Genomic DNA, 17,979 nt, shown 5'->3' with positions numbered 1-17,979 from the left:
TGGGAATTGGAGCATAAAAGCCTTCTCTGAAGCATTTCCTTCTCTGCCCAGGAACCTTTCAGAGCCAGGCTGTCACATGCCAGTGACCCAGCATTTAGACTTAAATAGGTGATGAGAAGCAGGTCTCTAAATCTGTCGGTGAAAAGCCTGATGTTGAAGGGGCATCTCTGGCCCCTCCATACTGCTCAGCCAGCCTCTGGACAGTGGATTGGAGCTGCCTTCAGGAGACAGCATTGAGCCTCCCACCAGCTTGTGCCCTGGTCAGTGGTGGCACCGCTCCAGCCTTTGAAAGATAAGAGCCACTGAGCCAAACTGACCTACTGTCCTGTTTATACCATTGATGAATTTGGATCTTACACTGCTGGCATCTGATTTATGTTTTGTCTCCCACCTAAGACACCCTGAGGGATTCAACCTGTGGGGTTTGAACTTAGGTGATCCCTAGACCCACTTCAGTCTGCAGGGCAGTGCCATGAGCAGACAGACAGGAAAGGGTAGTGCTGCCCACCTTGATCTTTTCCAGGAGGCTGCAGCGTAGCCTGTCCAGTGCTGCTCCCTTCAGCAAACAGGCTTTTCCTAGGAGTCTTGCGTGTGTCATTAATACCTGGCACCACTGAGCTGCTCAGCACAAAAGCTCTTTTAGGCTTTGCCAGGTTCAGGTTTGGTTTGGATAACACCCATGTGTGCCACTTCTGCCTCGTGCACAAAGCTTGCTGCTCGCCTCAGTGCCATCCTGCACACGCTGTTCCTCGTGCAGCGCTACAGATGGAGCCTTTCCAGACAGGCTGTCAGAGCCTATGATCTTCACCAGATGCATTAACTGTGTTAACCTTTAAAGTAAAGTGAATTTCTAATGTCAGAACAGCAGGGGCCAACGTACAGCCTTCCACCTTCCCCTACTGTTTTCTCACCATAAATAATGCTTCGGCCTTTTCCGTGCTTACCACAGCAGTTTTGCATGGCTTAGTCCATGTTTGCCTCATCGCGTCAGTCCACACAATTCACTTGTAAGGAATTTCATCCACACCTTAAAGAAATTGAGGAAGATGAGGTTGGGAAGGCTCCGGAGCACAGGTCCTGCCTCAGGGCTTGCAAGCAGCAGTGCTAAAAAGAAAGCAAGCCAGAGGGAAAAGTGAGCTGCTTTAGAGGAGCTTACCTTGTGAAAGATGCTTGTAAGAGCAGTGACCAAGTGCCTCCTTCCTTTGCACCATCATCCCACAGGGCAAAGGAAAGGTGCTGGGGTGCCATTCCCCAGACCTACCCTGAGCCCAGCGGGACAGCTGAGGGGGTACCCAGCCCTCGGCGTCTCTCCCCACACTCCCTGTGGTGTCAGGTAGTATTTGTTATCCTGCAGGCTGATGGCCAAGGTGCAGCCTCACAGTGAAACAGGGCAAATCCCAGGGAGGATTTCCCCCCTCTTTTTAATGCAGTTTGAGCCAAATACAGGGCTGCCCTGTGAACTAGGTGTTTGCGTGCCTGAGGCAGTGAGCCTGTGCTTGGTGAGGAATCGTGTCCAGGAGTCAGGGGCACGATTGCAGGCCAGGGCCCTTGCAGGGCCATCCCGCTTCGGTGCGGTACAGGCGACCCTTTGGCTCGACAGGGCACGACGGGATGCTGAGGGGATGCATCAGGGCAGTGGCAAGGGGTGCACCCCATGGAGGGGATACCCCATGGGATGCTGCTGCTGCTGGCAGCGCATCCCCCATGGCAGCCACCTCCTTCGGACAACTGGCAGACCCCCTTGTCCCAAGCGCCGCAGATCGCAGGCTGGCTACCTTTGAATTTCCTCCCATCTGTGCCATCTAGTGCCCAGTACAAGAACTGGGACTGACCCAGCCTCTCACCCACAGGGGAACAGCCCGGCTGCTCTGGAGAAGAGGCTCTCCTCTCCCTGGGCCAGGCGCCAAGCCCTGGGCCAGGCAGGGATGTGCTGGGAGGACCCCTGAGATGCCGCACCGCCTGCATGGAAAATCCCACTTAGCTCCAGGTAGGATCGCAGCGCGCAGGTGTGTCTGTGGGGCGGATGGAGCAGGGAGAGGGACTCTGTTCAGAGGCTGGAGGTGAGATGAGGCTGCGTGATATTACTCTGCCAGAGGCTCCAGGTAGGGTCAGGAAGGCTTGAAGCTCTCGGGAATCCTGCCTTTGCTTTTCAGGCATTGCGTTGCCGTGGCATGTTCTGACGCTGCACACGTGTTTTAAGGGACAAAAATACCGACCTCTGTCAGAACTGGAATTCTCCTATTTGGATAGATTTCAGTGCTGTTCCAAGGGGAGCTACAGTTAGCTTTACTTAAGTGAATGCACTAAACTGTAAAACACTTTAGTTTTTAATATAAGCATGTGTTGTTGGGCATAATCTTTGTGTTACGCCGTTTCTTAGGTAAGTTCCTTGTGCTAAGTTACTATTTTTCAAAAAGCTTCTATAGCTGTAGCTTGATTTGCCAGCTTTGATTAACTCTGCCTCTGTCCTATTTATCCTTTTCAAAGGAATACTTTTCCTCTTTACAGACCCAGTTTCATTTATAAGCTCTAAATAAGAGGGGATGAATTGGGAGCTAACAAATCCCTGCTTCCTTCTTGCTGCATTTTTTTTACAAATCTGTGTAAGATATTTAATGGTGGTGAAAAGAGCTGCTAACTCAAACCCATCAGTATATAACTATCCTTCATATTAGTTTATCACAGCCAGGCTTGACATATTTCTCTATATTGAGTTTCTTCTGCTCTTATTTGCCCTGTTTCACAGATGTTTTCAAGTTTTCCACAAGCTCTTTGAAATTTTCCTGATATCCTTTGCTAGCTCCATATGTTACCTTCTGCATTTCATTACTGGGCCACAAGTAAATATATTGAACATGCTGCCTCTAGCATCCATAGGGCACCCCACTCAGCTTTTTTCACATGAAGTTTTGATCATTCGTTCTTTGCTTGCAACATGTATTGGATTAAAAATCATTATCTGATATCTGCTTTCCAGAACTTCTTATTGGTAGCTTCAGAGAGTTAGTAGTAAAATCGTTCTAGGAGCAGATGAACATATTCTTGTTCTCAGGATCACATCCAGGAGTCTCTGAGCTCTGCTCCACTTTGCTTGTGAACTGTATCTGCTGGTTTGCTCCCCATGAAGTTCTGCAGATTTGCCTCTCCAGGTTATGTTACACAGGCATGTTATGCTATTTCTGAAATGTAAATTTTCTAGTCATTTACTTTTTTCTTGGTACTTAAGTAAGCCTGGTGCTTAGGAAGTCTCAGTAGCCTTTTCAAATGTGAAGAGGTAGAATTGCCCCTTAGCATCTGATAGGTAAATGGCTGTAGTGATAGCTCAGTGGTTTTGGAGCTGGCAGGCTCAGAGCTCTCCTGCGGTTGCTATTGATCTTGGCATGTTATTGCTTTTGAAGGGACTGATCTTTGAAACTGGGGCTCCTGGAAGTCATTTAAGGATCCTGCTGAGCACTGAAACTGTGAGGATTTCAGCGGGAAGGAAACTCATCTTGAAACAGATGTAGTGTTTATCTGCTTTCCCTAATTAGTGCTTCATTTTCCTGGAGGTGGTATTCTCCAAGGCATCCCCTCAGCAGCGGGAGGCCAGTGCTGGTGTCAAGCCCCCACTTGCCCGAAGCTTAACTGGTCCCAGCTGTGCTCTGGAGAGCTTTAGTTCTGAGGTGCCTGAGCTCAGGGCAGGTGTTTCACTGTGCTGCCCACACGGCTGTTTGCACACCTGCAGTTGCTCTTCTCCTGAGACCGAGCGGTGGAGAGGCAGGGTTGGTTCTCCAGCAAGCTCCTGGATTCTCACAGGTCTGTAAACTCATTTACTGCTGTTCTTTGGGACTCATAGTCTCTAGGGCTTCACACCTTCCCTTATGTAATTCAATCCCAAGTCTGTTGGTGTGCCACAGTCTACGCAGGCTTTAAAATGTTTGTGTGAGATGGGTGCCAGCAAGAATCTTTTCTGTGGTTTGTCCCTGGAGCCACCTAATTATCAGGGAAGCCCAAAATCTCTGTTTTACACGCAAGGAAATGGAGGCTCAGAGAGGCAATGTGATATATTGCACTCATTTAGCAGCAGAAACAGGAGTAAACCCCCTTTCACTCCCCAAGCCTTAGTACTGTAACTCCAAGGCTACACATTTCCCTTTGCCCAGCTGCTGCCCATGCAGCAGAGCCAGTGCGGGTGCCCAGCTATAACCTGGGGAGGTTTGGTGCAGGGGACTCGTTCTCCTGTGCTGAGGAGGTGTTTGGCCTTACATGCATCGTCTTCCATTGTGGCACGGCCGCGGCTGTGCCTGGGTATCATGGGGGGTCGAGGCCTGGGCAGGGCTGAGCTCATCGTGGTGGCTGAGCCTGGCTCTGGCCAGCCTGTCTGGTTAGAGCAGTGCAGGGAAGGGGTTGTGTGACAGCTGGGCTCCCAGCTCCCCAAACGTGCGTCCCAGCTTTAATTACAGTGACACTACTGCCTGGGTGTAATTAGCAGTTGAGAAACTCTGAGTGTGATTTTAATAAGCTGAGAGTAATGCAATTTGTCTTTTCTAGAAGAGATGCTTTGCAAACAAAAACTGTAATTAAAAAGCACACAAATAGGGCAAACAGCAACTGTGCAGTGGGTGCGTTACTGCTGTACATGCAGCATGTCTGGCACATGCTCTGACCTTGCACAGGGGTCCCCCTTCAGGGCAGTCTTCATGATGGGGTTCCTGGGGGACCAACCAATTGTGAGTTTTACAAAAGGCTCTTCCCAGTCTTCACAGCTCCCCTTTGATATAATGTTGTTCCTCGATAAGGAGAAGTCTCCTGGGTGTTGTCCTCCCCATTGCTTTTCATTCCTGTCACCATTGTGTTTCTGTGCTCTCCCTCATGAGCCCAAATTAGCTCGAGGCTGGTGGGATCTCTGTGGTGGAGACCAGCGAGGCAGCCGGGGTGGTGTCAGGGGAGGCAGGAAGCCCTTTCAAGAGCAGCCAGCACTTCTGGTAGCCTCAGATCCTCAGATCTGAACAGCCGAACCGAGCCCTGGACTCGGTGTCTCTTCCCTGCTCCTTCCTGCTCTCTTAAAAAAAAAAAAAAAAAAAAAAAAAAGCCGCCTCTCATATAGTCTTCTGTCTCTGCACAGGCCTGCCCTGCCCTGCTGGAGTTCAAAGTTGATTTCTGGCCATGGGAGCTCTCATGGGGGAGCAGCCCCATGGAGTCCCCAAGGTGTCTTTCCCCCAAATCCCCATTACACACCAGGGCTGACCTCACCAGCAAATCATCCCTCTTCCCCAGTGCTGCAAGGCAACTGTGCAGGGGACAAGGTGGGAAATGGAGGCACAACAGCTATCAGAAAATGGTTCTATCATCTCCCCAGACATCAGAGGGCTGGAGCCAGGGATGTGCACCTGACATATGGGAGAGGAAGGAGAGTGGGAATATTACCCCAGCCTGTGGGAAGCCCCTTTGCCTCCATCTGCGGGGGAAGGTGAGGGACTTTCCCTGGGGAGGCCACTTGCCCCCCCTGCAAGTGGCCATTTGTGCCTGATGGCAGTGGCTACTGCAGCTCTTGTAATTTAGGGGGTGCCTATGTTAGTAGTACCCCTCCTCTCGACCTGTGGGAGACACCCTGATCTTTGAGAGTGCAGAGCCAGAGAAATGCCTGTGATTTCCCATCCGTTGCCGTTTCTCCCTGCCTGGGAGCAGTGGTCAGGGGTCCCAGGTTGATAAGGGGGGGTTAAAAGCAGCTTGCTCACTCATATCCCTTTGTGCTGGGCTGTGCAGGTGTGACTGGCCTGCTGCCTGCTCTGCCAGCTAATTGCAGCCCTGGCACATTGAGAAAACAAACAAAGCCTTCCCCAGAGATCAGGTTGAAACGTGGTAAAGGGATCTGTGATTCCCACTGGTGGTGGAAATGGCAGCAGGTGTGGGCTCAGCAGGCTGGAAAACATCCAGCATCTGCCCCATCCCAACACAGAGAGACTGTGGAACAAACGCAGAGCAGCCCATCCGTGTGGGATAGAGGGGGAGAGCTGATGGGGCCAAGCTCATGGGCAGGCTTGATCACTGTGCAGTGCTGCGTGTCCAGCCTCTGCAGCATGCACGCTCCTCACAAAGCCGTGGCAAGTGGGTCTTCCCAGGAGCCGTGCTGGTGCAGCCTCTGCCTCTCTGCCTCCAGCCCAGCTCGCCCATTCACAATTTTCAAGGTAGGTTGCAAGTACTTTGAGGCAGAGGCTTGTGATTGTGATACCTCAAAAGCAATGGCCATCTCTGGTACCCTTTGCAGCACCAAAATAAACAAGCCTAAAGAAGGCTGGGCAGGGGGGCAGATAAACCAGAGTGGGACGCTTTTCTCCCAGTTAGAGCTCTGGGACCTGTCCTTGAGTCTTGTTCTCCTGACAGCAGGTTGCCTCTCAGAACAGGAGACCTGCTGGTGTTTGAGCACTTATCCCTTTCACAGGCCTAGGTTAAGCTCTGCCCAGAGGAGGAGATGCTGCGAGCATCAAACCTGCCAGGTTCCCACATTCAGATGCAGAGGCCGTTCAAGACAGGCTCCTGTCTCTGGGGTCTTCTTTTGTATGAACATTGTGACCACCATCCTGGGAAAGCACAGAATCATCCAGTGATTTCAGTGTATACCCTTGGGGTGGTTGAAGATGAATATACTTGACTGCTTTGCTGAAGCATGGGCTGTGACAGGAGCCTGCCCCATTGCACGGCAGCACCCATCCCACATATGGGCTATGGCTCAAGGATGTTTTCACCAAGATTAAATCTGTACATGCATTTCCCTCTTAAGGTCAAAACTGTTGGGTTGCAAATGGCCAAACAGAGATGACCTGTATTACCCAAGTCTTAACTGGACTAACTGGGAGCCTGAAGGACTAGGGGGGAGTACTCAGAGTTGCAGGATGACATCTTTAGAAAGGAAAATCCATTTATTTCCCAAGGCTGTCATTCTGGGGAGCAAAGAGAGTGCGAGGGGCTGAGAGCCACTGGAATAAAACAGACCTAAGTCCAGATTCTCACTTACAGCATGGCTGTCTGGCACAGTATGTGACCTTCCCGAGTAGTGCTATATGAATTATCTGTACGGCTGCTGTGCACCCTCCTCATCTGCCCACAGCAGGGAAAAGGGTCCTGGTGTAAATCAGAGCTCTGTAGCCCATGAAACTTTTGTTTCTGGGTGTTCATCCCAGAGATGGGTTTGCCCTCTGAAGACTGGTGGAGGTGTAAGCAGAAAGTACATAGCCCCTGCACGCTCAGTGCAAATTAGCATTTTATCTAAAGCCTTCTCAGGGACTCCCGTGCAGCACCTGAGCAGCCATCAGCAGCTCTTTGCTCCTGCAGCACCCTTGGAGATGGGTTGTTTTCCCACCGCCATGTCAGCTGAGTGGCCCTGCAGTGTGCAGTGGTGGAGGCAGGCACCAACAGGCCTGGGGGTGCAGGTTGATAGGTGGGGATGGCAGATCTGGGGATGGCTGCACTGCTTCTTGCCTCTGCTGCTTTACCCCATCCCTCTCTAGAGGGTTACAACCCTGACCCCGCTGTGCGGCAGGAGCTAAGTAGTCCAGTTGAAAACTTGCCATACTAAGGTAACTCAGGACTGATTCTGGCTTACCAGGATGTGCTGGATTTTATGCTGAGAGGTTTCATTTGTTGCTCCAAGAGCAGTAGAGTTGATCCTGCAGCAGAAACTGCTGAGAAAGGGACAAGAAGTTGTGAGGCTTCCTGAGAAGCGTGGCTCTCCTGAGGCAAAGTTTGAGTGGGCTGCACACACCGTTCTCCGTGGGGCTGAGCTTTGGGTCAGTGTTCATTCATGTCCAGGAATAACTTCTGAGCCTCACGTTTGAGTCCCACTGATTCTTAGGCTGAATGGAAAAAAGATTTGTGGAGGTCTGTATAGTGGACCTTGGCTCTTCCTGGGAAAAGTCCTTGTTCCTCTGGTTTTAGGGCCCTCTTGCTTTGGTTAGACTTTAACAGCAATTAGTCACCCAACAACTTTCTGTAATAATCCACAAGTTTTCCATTAAGTGGCAAACACTTTGAACTTCTCCCCAGCCCTTCTGCAGCAATCTAATCGGCTGTCATTTTTCACAAGGAGATGGAGTTACCTTCATGTTTTATTCATTTCCTGTTTACAAGGGGGAGAAACCAAAGCCATAAGAAACAGCAAAAACAACAGCCCACATCGCTCCAGGCCCTGTGCGGTTAGATCATTGTCAGCCTCTGCACTTGTCGCTTCCAGCTGCGTCTGGATTTACTGTATATATCGGACACAAGACAGGGAAGAGCAGTGATGTCTAGCAACATGCTTAAAGGAATCTGGGGGGAAGATTCTTTATTGCAGCCTGGGCGCTGACCTGCTCTGAAGCCCTGCGCAAGATTGTCTCTGTTGCCCTGTCTCTAAAGTGAGGACATGAATGCTTTTCTCATGATGGCCTGTAAGGCTCCCTGGCCCTGGCAGGAGCTTAAAAATGCTGTTAAGCAGTAAAAATTTTTGTGGTGATGATGATAAGAATTTGACAATCTGGACAAGTTGTGGAGTTTGGGGATCTTCCTGTAGGTGTGGCAAGTACTGAAGGCTGTTATGTGGCAGGCAGCTCTACACAGTCTCCCCTGTGTCTCTCCTTCTCTTACCATGAGTATTAGTGGAGAAATAGGGGAAGGGACCTATAACGACTCTGTTCTTCCTCTTTGTGCTTACAATTTGGTTAGAGCTCACTCTGTCCCCCACCTAGCACATTTAGGCTGTCTCCAAACTATCCTGTAAAGGACATGTAGCACCTTGAGCAAATAGGGAGCTTTCCTTGGGATGGACAGGGTCTGCTGCAGTTGTGGTCATACTGAAAAATGCCTGCCAGGGGGGCAGATTTCTTCTTTGGATAAGGATATCAGAACAATTCAATCTTAATTGTTTCTGTTTTGATCCCAACGGCTCCAAAGCCAGGCCCCCTCCAAAGCAACCGAACAAGAGGCAGTAGTTTACTGAGATCATGTTTATGTAATTTGCAGGGGAGTGCAAATATAGTGAGCAAATCTTACATATGTAAGAGAAAGCTAGTTTGTCCTAGATCTGACAAAAACCTCTTATGCAGCCTTCCTAGCAGTTAGAAGGCGATCTGACTCAGATACGTATCTGCTTTTGAGTCCCCTGACACTATCGAAGCAGGCCCATTCCTTAGGGTAAATGAGATTCAGACCATGATTTGGTGTACAGGAACACTCCTTACAGTGTTTTAAATAGCTCCCTTACTTAGGCTGGCACAGTGTTATGTGAAGAGGATAGGGGAGATCTCTGGCTGAAAAATAAAATCTGGGAAGGGGGAAAAGTAAGATCGTTCTCCAGTCCGGTTCACTGTGCATTGCACAAGCAGTTCTGCTTGCAAGAGTCATTCCTACATCTCCCTTCCACGCCCAAACCTAAGAACTAGCCATGGAGGTTCCTGTTGGTGCGGGATTTTGATGCTATGAGCTGGTGGCATTTTATTTGGCTGCTGCTGCATGATACTGCAGATCTTGGTGCTGTGGCTGGTAGGTGACAGTAACTCTATGAATTCCACTTTGTGAAAGCCTGGGCTGGCTCCTGCCTTTTCTAGTTGCCTCAGCTGGGAAGACACGCACATCTTCTGTTAGACTTGGCATCTCCTTTATACAGCTATTCTAGAGAGACTCGACCAATAATTTATAAGCTCTGAATCAGTCAAACCTTGTTCTAATGCATGACATGGCTTTTCATGGTCAAACAAACCCTTCAGAGAAAGATCAACAAAACTGTACTGAAGGAAGTTGAAAATGAATTATTTTCCCTTTGGAGAGCAATGGTACATCCTTGAGAGATTTCCTCTCCATTCACAGGCTACAAGACTTCCTCTGGTGGAGAAGGGCAGGATGTGCCTATCAAGAGCTTCCCAGGTCAGTGTCCAGGACACCACCTTTTATGGGATGCACGTTCCTTCTCCTCCACATTGCTGCCAGCCCCTGTGGCCACGGAGCTGGGCAGTGCTCCAGCATCAGCTAACTTCAAAGAGTGCAGGAATGGGATTTTCCCTAACAGGGTGGGTATGGGGGCAACAGTGCTCTAATGCTGAGGGTGTCCTTGCTGTCAGGGCTTGGGCCACGGGCAAAACCAGCAACTGGCAGAGTATTGTTTGATGCATGAAGAAAAGGAAAGAAACAACTTTGCCAGTACAGATTCACTCCTCGGACTACACAACATCAAAGTATTGTCTCCATTCAAGTCTGATCTTTCCTTGTTCACCACCCTCTATGCTGTTCCCTTTACCATGAGAAAGTATGAGATGGAAAGTATCTGACCACTCTGTTCTTAGCTTGCCCTCTGAGCCAGCAATTCTTCAGGGATGGGGAGGGGGAAGGGTGGCATGCCTTTACTGCTCAAAGATACGACTTCGACTTCGTTACATCACCCTCCCCTTCTGACCACTCCCGTGTATAAAGCCTTGCTGCCACTCAGATCTGTGTGACTGATCTTGCTTCTGAAATCCCTGCTTCTGGGAGCCCTTGGGGAACAAGGGGCAAGAGAGCAAGGCAGAAGCGCCTTCTTTTGGTGTCATAGCTGAAGGTGAACTGTACCCAGAGAGAACAGAGCTTTTAAAGTAGTGAGTAAACAGCATGATTTTATCTTATCATCTCCATATTTTGGTTGGATTGGGGTGTGAAATAGAGGAGTTGTTTCTTTCCTTTTATCACGTACTTTTCCAGCTCATTAATCATACTTTATTAAAGTTTGTTTCACAAGCCTTCAGGCTCAGGTTTGAAAAGAAAGTGTTTCTCTTTTATAGGGATTGCCAGGTCTTGATCTACTGTGTTGACTTTGAACTCTCTCAGTTAATGAAGGCCAGGTCACAGGCAGCAGGGTCTCTGTCCTGGCAATCTGAATAGCCACTGACTCACCCCTTAGGGGAGCTGCTTAACACTGTGGCTTGATAGGGTCAGCAGTATGTGAACTCATGGCTTCAAAAGGAATTGGGTTTTCTGACAGAGACTGAGATCAGAGAAAGGAACTGGGACTCTAGTGACCTGGGATCTCAATCAGGTCATCGGGTAAGATATTTCACTCTGCGTGGCCCATCCAACCCTTTGAAGGTATCCTATCTACCACCCAACTTGATGTTGGTCTTCACTCCTTACTGGGTTGAAAAGGTCTATGGAAAGGTTGGTACGTAGGGTCGTAAGACTGAGTCACAATCTGACCCTGGTTTTGCATGTAGTATGAGTGACATGGCAGGCTGATAAGAGAAGTGCTGCTTTAGCAGTCTGACAGAGGAAAGACTCTCAAAACTACCAGAGAGGTCAGAGTTATACAAACACTGGAAGGCAGATTTCATGGGGTCCTAAAGATGAGAAATTCTTACGTAAGTCAATGTCCTGCTGGCAAGTAGTCCTCTTCAGAGAAAGCTAGGTCTAAGGAGTGGGCTGAAATCCACAGACCTTGCATAGGTCCTCTTTCTACATCATTCTGTGCTTCTGAGTGGTAACCTGGAAATTGCAGACCCTGTTGGGAAGGGAGGTCAAACACTGGCAGGTTTCTTACCTGGCAGCAAGGGGGAAGGCCAGGAGGCAGGTGCAGAGCCAGAAAAGCTGCAGGGACAGTGGGATGATGCAGGGGGTGTCTTCCAGAAGCAAAGTGAAAGGGCAATGCTGTGGGAGAGAACAGAGCTCACGATGCAGAGCAGGGAGAGCACTCAGCAAATCGCATGTCAGGGGATTAGTCATGTATGGGGAAACTGGCCTGTGAAGCAGAAAAAAAAGTCCTGAAATAAACCAAGCAGGCCACATTTAATTCTTTGTAAAGAAATTTCTGTTCCAAGGAACTATTAAGGGCAACTGTATTTGTGTGAGAAGGAACCAATTCAGCCCAGGAAAATGAATATTTAGACACATAAAGGACCAGAACAGCATCCAGGAGACTCTGTACTCATTACCCAAACGAAAAGAATGGCCCTCTCCTATGCGTGCTTGGAAAACAAAGGCCTGCTCCTGCTCTTGGCTGTTTCTTATGCTACAGTATCTCCATCTCCTGCTGATTACTAAAGCTAAATCCAACAGCTCTGGTTACCTCTCTAGTGGAAGAGGTACAACATCCCCCACTGAAAATCCACTCAGTCCCCATATAGCTGTTTGTTTGTGCTGAAGCCCTTCTAACATGTCAAAGGTGGGCTCTCCGGGACCAGGGCTCTTCTCTCTAATCCAGCACAAGGTCCGAGTCCTGGGCTGTGTTTCCTGATCCAGCTGTCCACAACAAGCAGGAGTCAGTCCATGGCTACTCCAGGAGAGGTAAAGTTATTCAAACCAGCTCCATGGCAATTAAGACACTCATCTATCTCTAGAGCCTTGGTTTAGCAAAAGCAGGTGAATTTAAGCAGGTAGCTACAAATTTTTTTCTGTTGGAAACTGAGGTCCAAGTTCTGCTGAAATCTGTGGAAATGTGTTCAGTGAATGCAATCTAAAGTTCATTTATTGTTTTGGAATCTAGGTTTTTCATTTGGTATGGTGGTTTTTTCCCCCTGTCCAGATGTTCTACAGCCTATAAAATAAATAGTTACCTGCTATGGCAATAACATTAAATAAACCCTTCTGCAGAGCACCAAGAAAGTCCAAACTTCATCTGGGAGCTTCAGTATGCATGTGAAGGATAGGTCCAACTGCAGCAGTCAGGCTAAACTAAAGAAAGCCTCTAGCCTTGAGAGTGGGCATCATTTGGTTTTTTTCCCCTTTAGTTTTTCCCCCTTTCCTACTCTTTAGTCTTTTTTCTCCTCCTATCTGCCTCCTCTGTTTTTCCCTTCCACCAGTTTAGGTTTTCTTCTTTCACCCACATTATTCCCTCTTCTTTCCCCACCTCTTCCTTCAGTATCCCTCTTCCCTCTTTTATTCCAGGATGATGAGGTTGAGGGGAAGCTGTGTGGGACTGTGGTGCTGAGGCAATTGCTGGCTGCTGCGGGGAAAGGCGGCTCTGTTCGCTGCAAGAACACAGTCCCTTTGGTGGCCTGGCAGAAAGGCTTTGCAAAGATGAAAGGGCTTCATAAAGCTGATAAATAAATGGTACAGATTGGTGTCAGTTTTGGAAACTGTGGAGCTTGACATAAAATTTATGAGTAAATACTGAGTCTAGGTAGCAGAAAGATAATAAATTGAGGAAAAGGGATAAAAGAAAACAGGCCTTGAACAGAGGACAGTCACCCTTTTCTGGAAGGGAGGAGTGGAAGGCTTGCATTTATTGTCAGATAGGAGTTGAAATGAGATAAGGTTTAATGAATTGGTCCTTGTTACTGTCATTATGCTCACTTGGGCATACTGAGTTATTATAGGAAGTAATTTGAATAGAAAATAGGAAATAAGGCTTAACATCCTTTGTTATCAAAATCAAGAAAGTGCTCTTACAAACCAGAATACCACTAGTAAGCCATTATTTCTTTCATGCATACATCCTTTTTATCTGGCAGAACAAGATAATACAAGATGTAGGAATACCTGTTCTACAAAAGAGCTTATTTCTATGAAATAGCTCAGGAAATAGCTTTTTGCGCTGACCCTTCTTATAAGCTAAGCTATATAATCTGCGTATCAGTATACCTGTCTTAATCCATTTGAGTATCTTATACCACTGTCTAATCATCATATTCTTTTGGATTTATCTCTCTCCTACATCTGGAATATCATTAGGATTATAATTGCTTTACAACAATCAGAATCCATTGGGATGATAACAATTTTATTAATATGCCAGTGGCCTGAATCCTTGATGTCAGAAAAATACAACCTCAAAAGGCCTTATCGAAACTTTCCCTCTTTGAACACATCCCAGTGGTCTTTGTCAAAGATAAATCACTGTTCCTTCTGCACAGCAATCAAGCAATGCCTCCAACCACCAAGGAGCCTCATCAGCTGTCACACCACAACACCGTCCCAGTAACGCTACTTCAGCTATGTGCTGGTTTTGGCTGGGATAGAGTTAATTTTCTTCATAGTAGCTAGTATGGGGCTATGGTTTGGATTTGTGCTGGATAATACAAGGGTGCTTTAGCTGTTGCTGAGCAGAGCTTACACAAAGTCAAGGCCTTTTCTGCTCCTCACCCCACCAGCAAGGAGGCTGGGGGTGCACAAGAAGTAGGGAGGTGACACGGCTGGGACAGCTGACGCCAGCTGACCCAAGGGATATTCCATACTGTAGTATGTCATGCTCAGCATATAAAGCTGGGAGAAGAAGAAGGAAGGGGAGGGGGACATTTGGAGTGATGGCGTTTTGTCTTCCCAAGTAACTGTTATGTGTGATGGAGCCCTGCTTTCCTGGAGATGGCTGAACACCTGCCCACCAACTGGAAATGGTGAATAAATTCCTTGTTTTGTTTTGCTTGCCTGCATGGCTTTTACTTTACTTACTAAACTGTCTTTATCTCAACCCACAAGTTTTCTCGCTTTTACACTCTGGATTCTCTCCCCCATCCCACTGTGGGGGAGTGAGCGAGCAGCTTAGTTGACATCTGGGGTTCAACCATGACAAGTTACCTGTGTGGGTAGAAGAATATAACCAGACCTGGGCTGGCAAAAATGGTTAATAAACCTCCCCATTTACCAGTTATCTTTCATTTCACTTACCTTTGCCCCAGGGAGGCGTGTGCACCTCTGTGGATGATTATGGGAAACCAGACTTCATAAAATGAGAGCATGTGGGTATTGTGGGTTTCTCCTCTTCGAGCAGGTGTGTTACAGTGGAAGCAACTCTCACTGGAGGGGAAGGAGGTGCTTTGGCCGTGGACAAACATCTGCTTATTTAGTTTCAGCTCTGAAAGTCAGCTGTTGTGTCCCTGCTCTTAGTCAATCTGACCTGTTGCACTCTGGGCAACTTTTCCAGTTCCTAAAGTACCTTTTCTCTTAAGCGTCTCACCTAGTAACTTGTTTCCCAGGGCTTTTTCAGCAGTGATCTTTTTTGTATCAGTGGTTTTTATGTGGTGTTTAGCTTAAATTAGAACTGCCTGCTACCCGTGCAGCTGGTACTTAACTTCCACTGGTTGCCCTAAATGCGTAAGAGTGGAACAAGGGGTCAGAAAAGAAACTCTTATTTAGTGGCAAGAAGCCTCACATGCTTGTTAACATCTTTATGTTACTGGGCACTCGATACTATTTGATGCTTACATTCAGGTAGTATTGGATTGCAACATTGCTCTATTAGAGGGGAAAGACTTCCTCATAGAAAAAATAACTAACCTGCAAAATGAGGACATCTTGTAACAGCTTCTATTTTAATAATGCGTTAGTTAAAACATCAGGAAATGGAGACCTTGAATTTCATGTTCTGACATGAAAAGGAGGGGTCTGAACAATAGATGTGGTTGTGTAATCTGCATTATGTGAGTCGTTGCTAGTGTTGCTTCGTGAAATACCTGTGGAAAAAATCAATATGAGGTGGAGGAAGAAGCAAAAAGAAAAACTATCCGGAAGTGCTTTCAGGTTGCTTTTCAGTATCTGCAAGTTCTATTGCAAGAGCTGTGAAGGCGTTGGTTCACACGCTGATGGATGCACTCCTTTCAAAGACGGAACAAATGGAGATTTCACTCTGTTGCTCATGTTTCAATGTAATAGTGCAAGCTCATTTCTGGAGAACGTTAAAAATGACCATGCCATGAACCTCACAAACGGAAAGAGGTGGCAAGCCCTGCAAGAAGTACTTCTTTCTTTTTTTTTTGGTAATGGGTTGAGATGTTGAGATTAACAAGGCAGCAACCTGCGTTCAACATGGTATTACTGTTTGAGGTGTGGCTTTGCTGCTTGAAACAGGCAAGGCTGAGTTATAACAGGACTATCTATCATATTAACGACTAGACAGAGATACTTGACAATTCCCAAAGACTATGTACAACTGAAATGAGGTAGTTGTGCATAGTACAACCTGTACATAGCAACCTATCAGAACCAGAAACATTAACTTCAGGTTTCATAACTTTCTATGACCCCATCCTAACTCTACTTGTGCATAAGTGAAAGAGTAACTTGCTGAGGAGCACCCAACTTGTTCCAGCTCTGTGCTGGTAAGAACATGCCACAGATGAGACTGCATTGTCCTTGTAGAAGGACGTAGGAATTTGCTTAATTTTGGTGGCTTACTGTTGTAAAACTTGCCTTTCAGCAGTGGGGGCAAAGAGTAACAGTTGGATAATTATGATTTAGAACAGGGGTTTCTTACAGCTGGCAGCCTTTCTGTGTCACCTTGCACCCTCTGAGACAAATGTGGTGACAGGGAGACACTCTTCTGATCTAGACTTACTTCAAGGACACAGTTTTATAGTTCTAAAGTTGCTATTAAGCATAAAACATGGTACCATCACACCTATGGGCTTAGTAAGAAAAGGGTTCAGTTTAGTAGACTGCATCTTAAATTCCCCTATGAAATATTCATCATTTAATATTAAAGGTGTGACAGAATGAAAATGCAGTTCAGTTTGTTTGGGGCAGAAAGCAGATACCTTTCCACAGTGTCTGGTTTTTCAGAGGATAGCTCCTGTTGCACTCTTTTCCATGGAGCATCGTGGGTCTTCCATCAATAAATTAGATACAGTGAGAGTGGTATGTGTTACTATCTGAATATGGCCTGGACTCTCTGCATGTGTACTTCAGACTGGCCAGTAGAAACAGCTGATACGTCAAATCCTTCTGAGCCTGCAGAATATTTTCTGTGCCAGTACCTACTTTCCAGAAAGCTTTCATTTTGCTCAAGATTTCTTGAACAATAGCAATATAACTGAAGGAATATGCCCTTTAGATGCAATGTCTTGAAAGAGATATGTAAAAGTCCTCTTTGAAAGATGGGCACATACTAAATCCCTTCCAAATATCTCAAGGCTGGAATGCTCATGTTTTATAATACTGATTTTACCAAATGTAAATGTTAAACAAACTCAATTTTGTTGCTATTACAGAAAAGAAGATGTATTTTTAAGCAGAGGAAATATGGCTCGTGTTCTCAAAAATTTGTACTCTTGGAGCTAGGCCAAAGTTTGTTAATGAGTCATTGTAGTATAGCTACCATCCTTCTGAAGAAAGTAAAGATCCAGTGTATCAAAGGTTGGAGAGGGGCAGAGGGACTGGACAGGTTTGGAATTGAGACATTACCCACTTGACTGATCCTGGTAGGTCAGAAGATAGCGTCTAGCAGTGTTGACTGGCATCCAGGCAGACTTCGCTTCATCCTGCGTTTGCAGGACAGCCTTCTGGCTAAAAATCAGACTTAGGACATGCGGGCTTGAATTCTTGCTGTGCCCAAGTTACAGGCAAGCTGTGATTTTTCCTGTGCTGCATTCTGGATGGGCATTCAGCTCTTGTGTTCAGAGCTGGGTCTGAGGTTTCTACCAAGCCATGGACAGCAGCAGTGGCGTAAGCTTTAGTAGCTGAGTCCTTAGAGTCCAAAGACAGTTCGTGCAGCTTGTTACCTTGAGTCTGGGTTGCTACGGGGGTTTGTGCTACACTGTTCAACAGCAAGTGAGCTGCAGCCTTTGAGATGCAACTGTGCTTCTAGACTTAGCACAAGCGGACATGTAGGATTGTTGCTTAAAAGCCTCAGTGAGGTTTAGTGATGGAGGGCAGGTTTCTTCACCCCTACCTTCCTGCTCTGCCATCTTTCCTGCCAGAGCGTGCTGCTGTGGGAGCAGGGTGGCAGAACAGGCATTGCGTCTTCTTAATGCAGCTGGAGTATTAATCCAAACTAAACCAATTTAAGGTAGTGTGTGACCATGATTGCTGAAGAACGGATATGTGAGCCAATCAGGTGCCCTTGCATTGCAGGCAGTCGCTCACACTTGGCAGAGAGGTTATTCCCACCAAATAGAAGCACAGCTGAATCTGTCAGGGTGTCTGGGTTTAAGCTGCAAGGTACAGACACACTTAAAATCTAGTCTCTTTTTGACCCACAGGGTTCCAGCTGGTTAGGCAAGAGGGGTGTGAGGGTACGTGACCATGGGGAGATGGGAGCGCTTCTACTTAAGATGACCACATATTTGCTCAGCT

General features: G+C 47.2%; 1 protein-coding gene across 2 annotated transcripts in view; it reads left to right on the top strand.

The window, feature by feature from the left end:
* The window catches only part of GGT1 (gamma-glutamyltransferase 1), a 46,953-nt gene that overhangs the window by 9,358 nt on the left and 19,616 nt on the right, over positions 1–17,979 (top strand). The window contains exon 1 of one of the 2 annotated variants that reach the window (XM_074844367.1): positions 10,479–10,580. The exons of the other annotated variant lie outside the window; for it this stretch is intronic. The gene's annotated coding sequence lies outside the window, so the exon portion shown is untranslated. Of the gene's footprint in view, positions 1–10,478; positions 10,581–17,979 lie in introns of those variants that run through there. 2 annotated transcript variants of the gene reach the window in all.

The sequence above is a fragment of the Strix aluco genome, chromosome 18 (genome assembly GCF_031877795.1).
Source record: "Strix aluco isolate bStrAlu1 chromosome 18, bStrAlu1.hap1, whole genome shotgun sequence".
Taxonomy (NCBI): Eukaryota; Metazoa; Chordata; class Aves; order Strigiformes; family Strigidae; genus Strix; species Strix aluco.
This window is presented reverse-complemented; position numbering and strand designations above follow the sequence as displayed.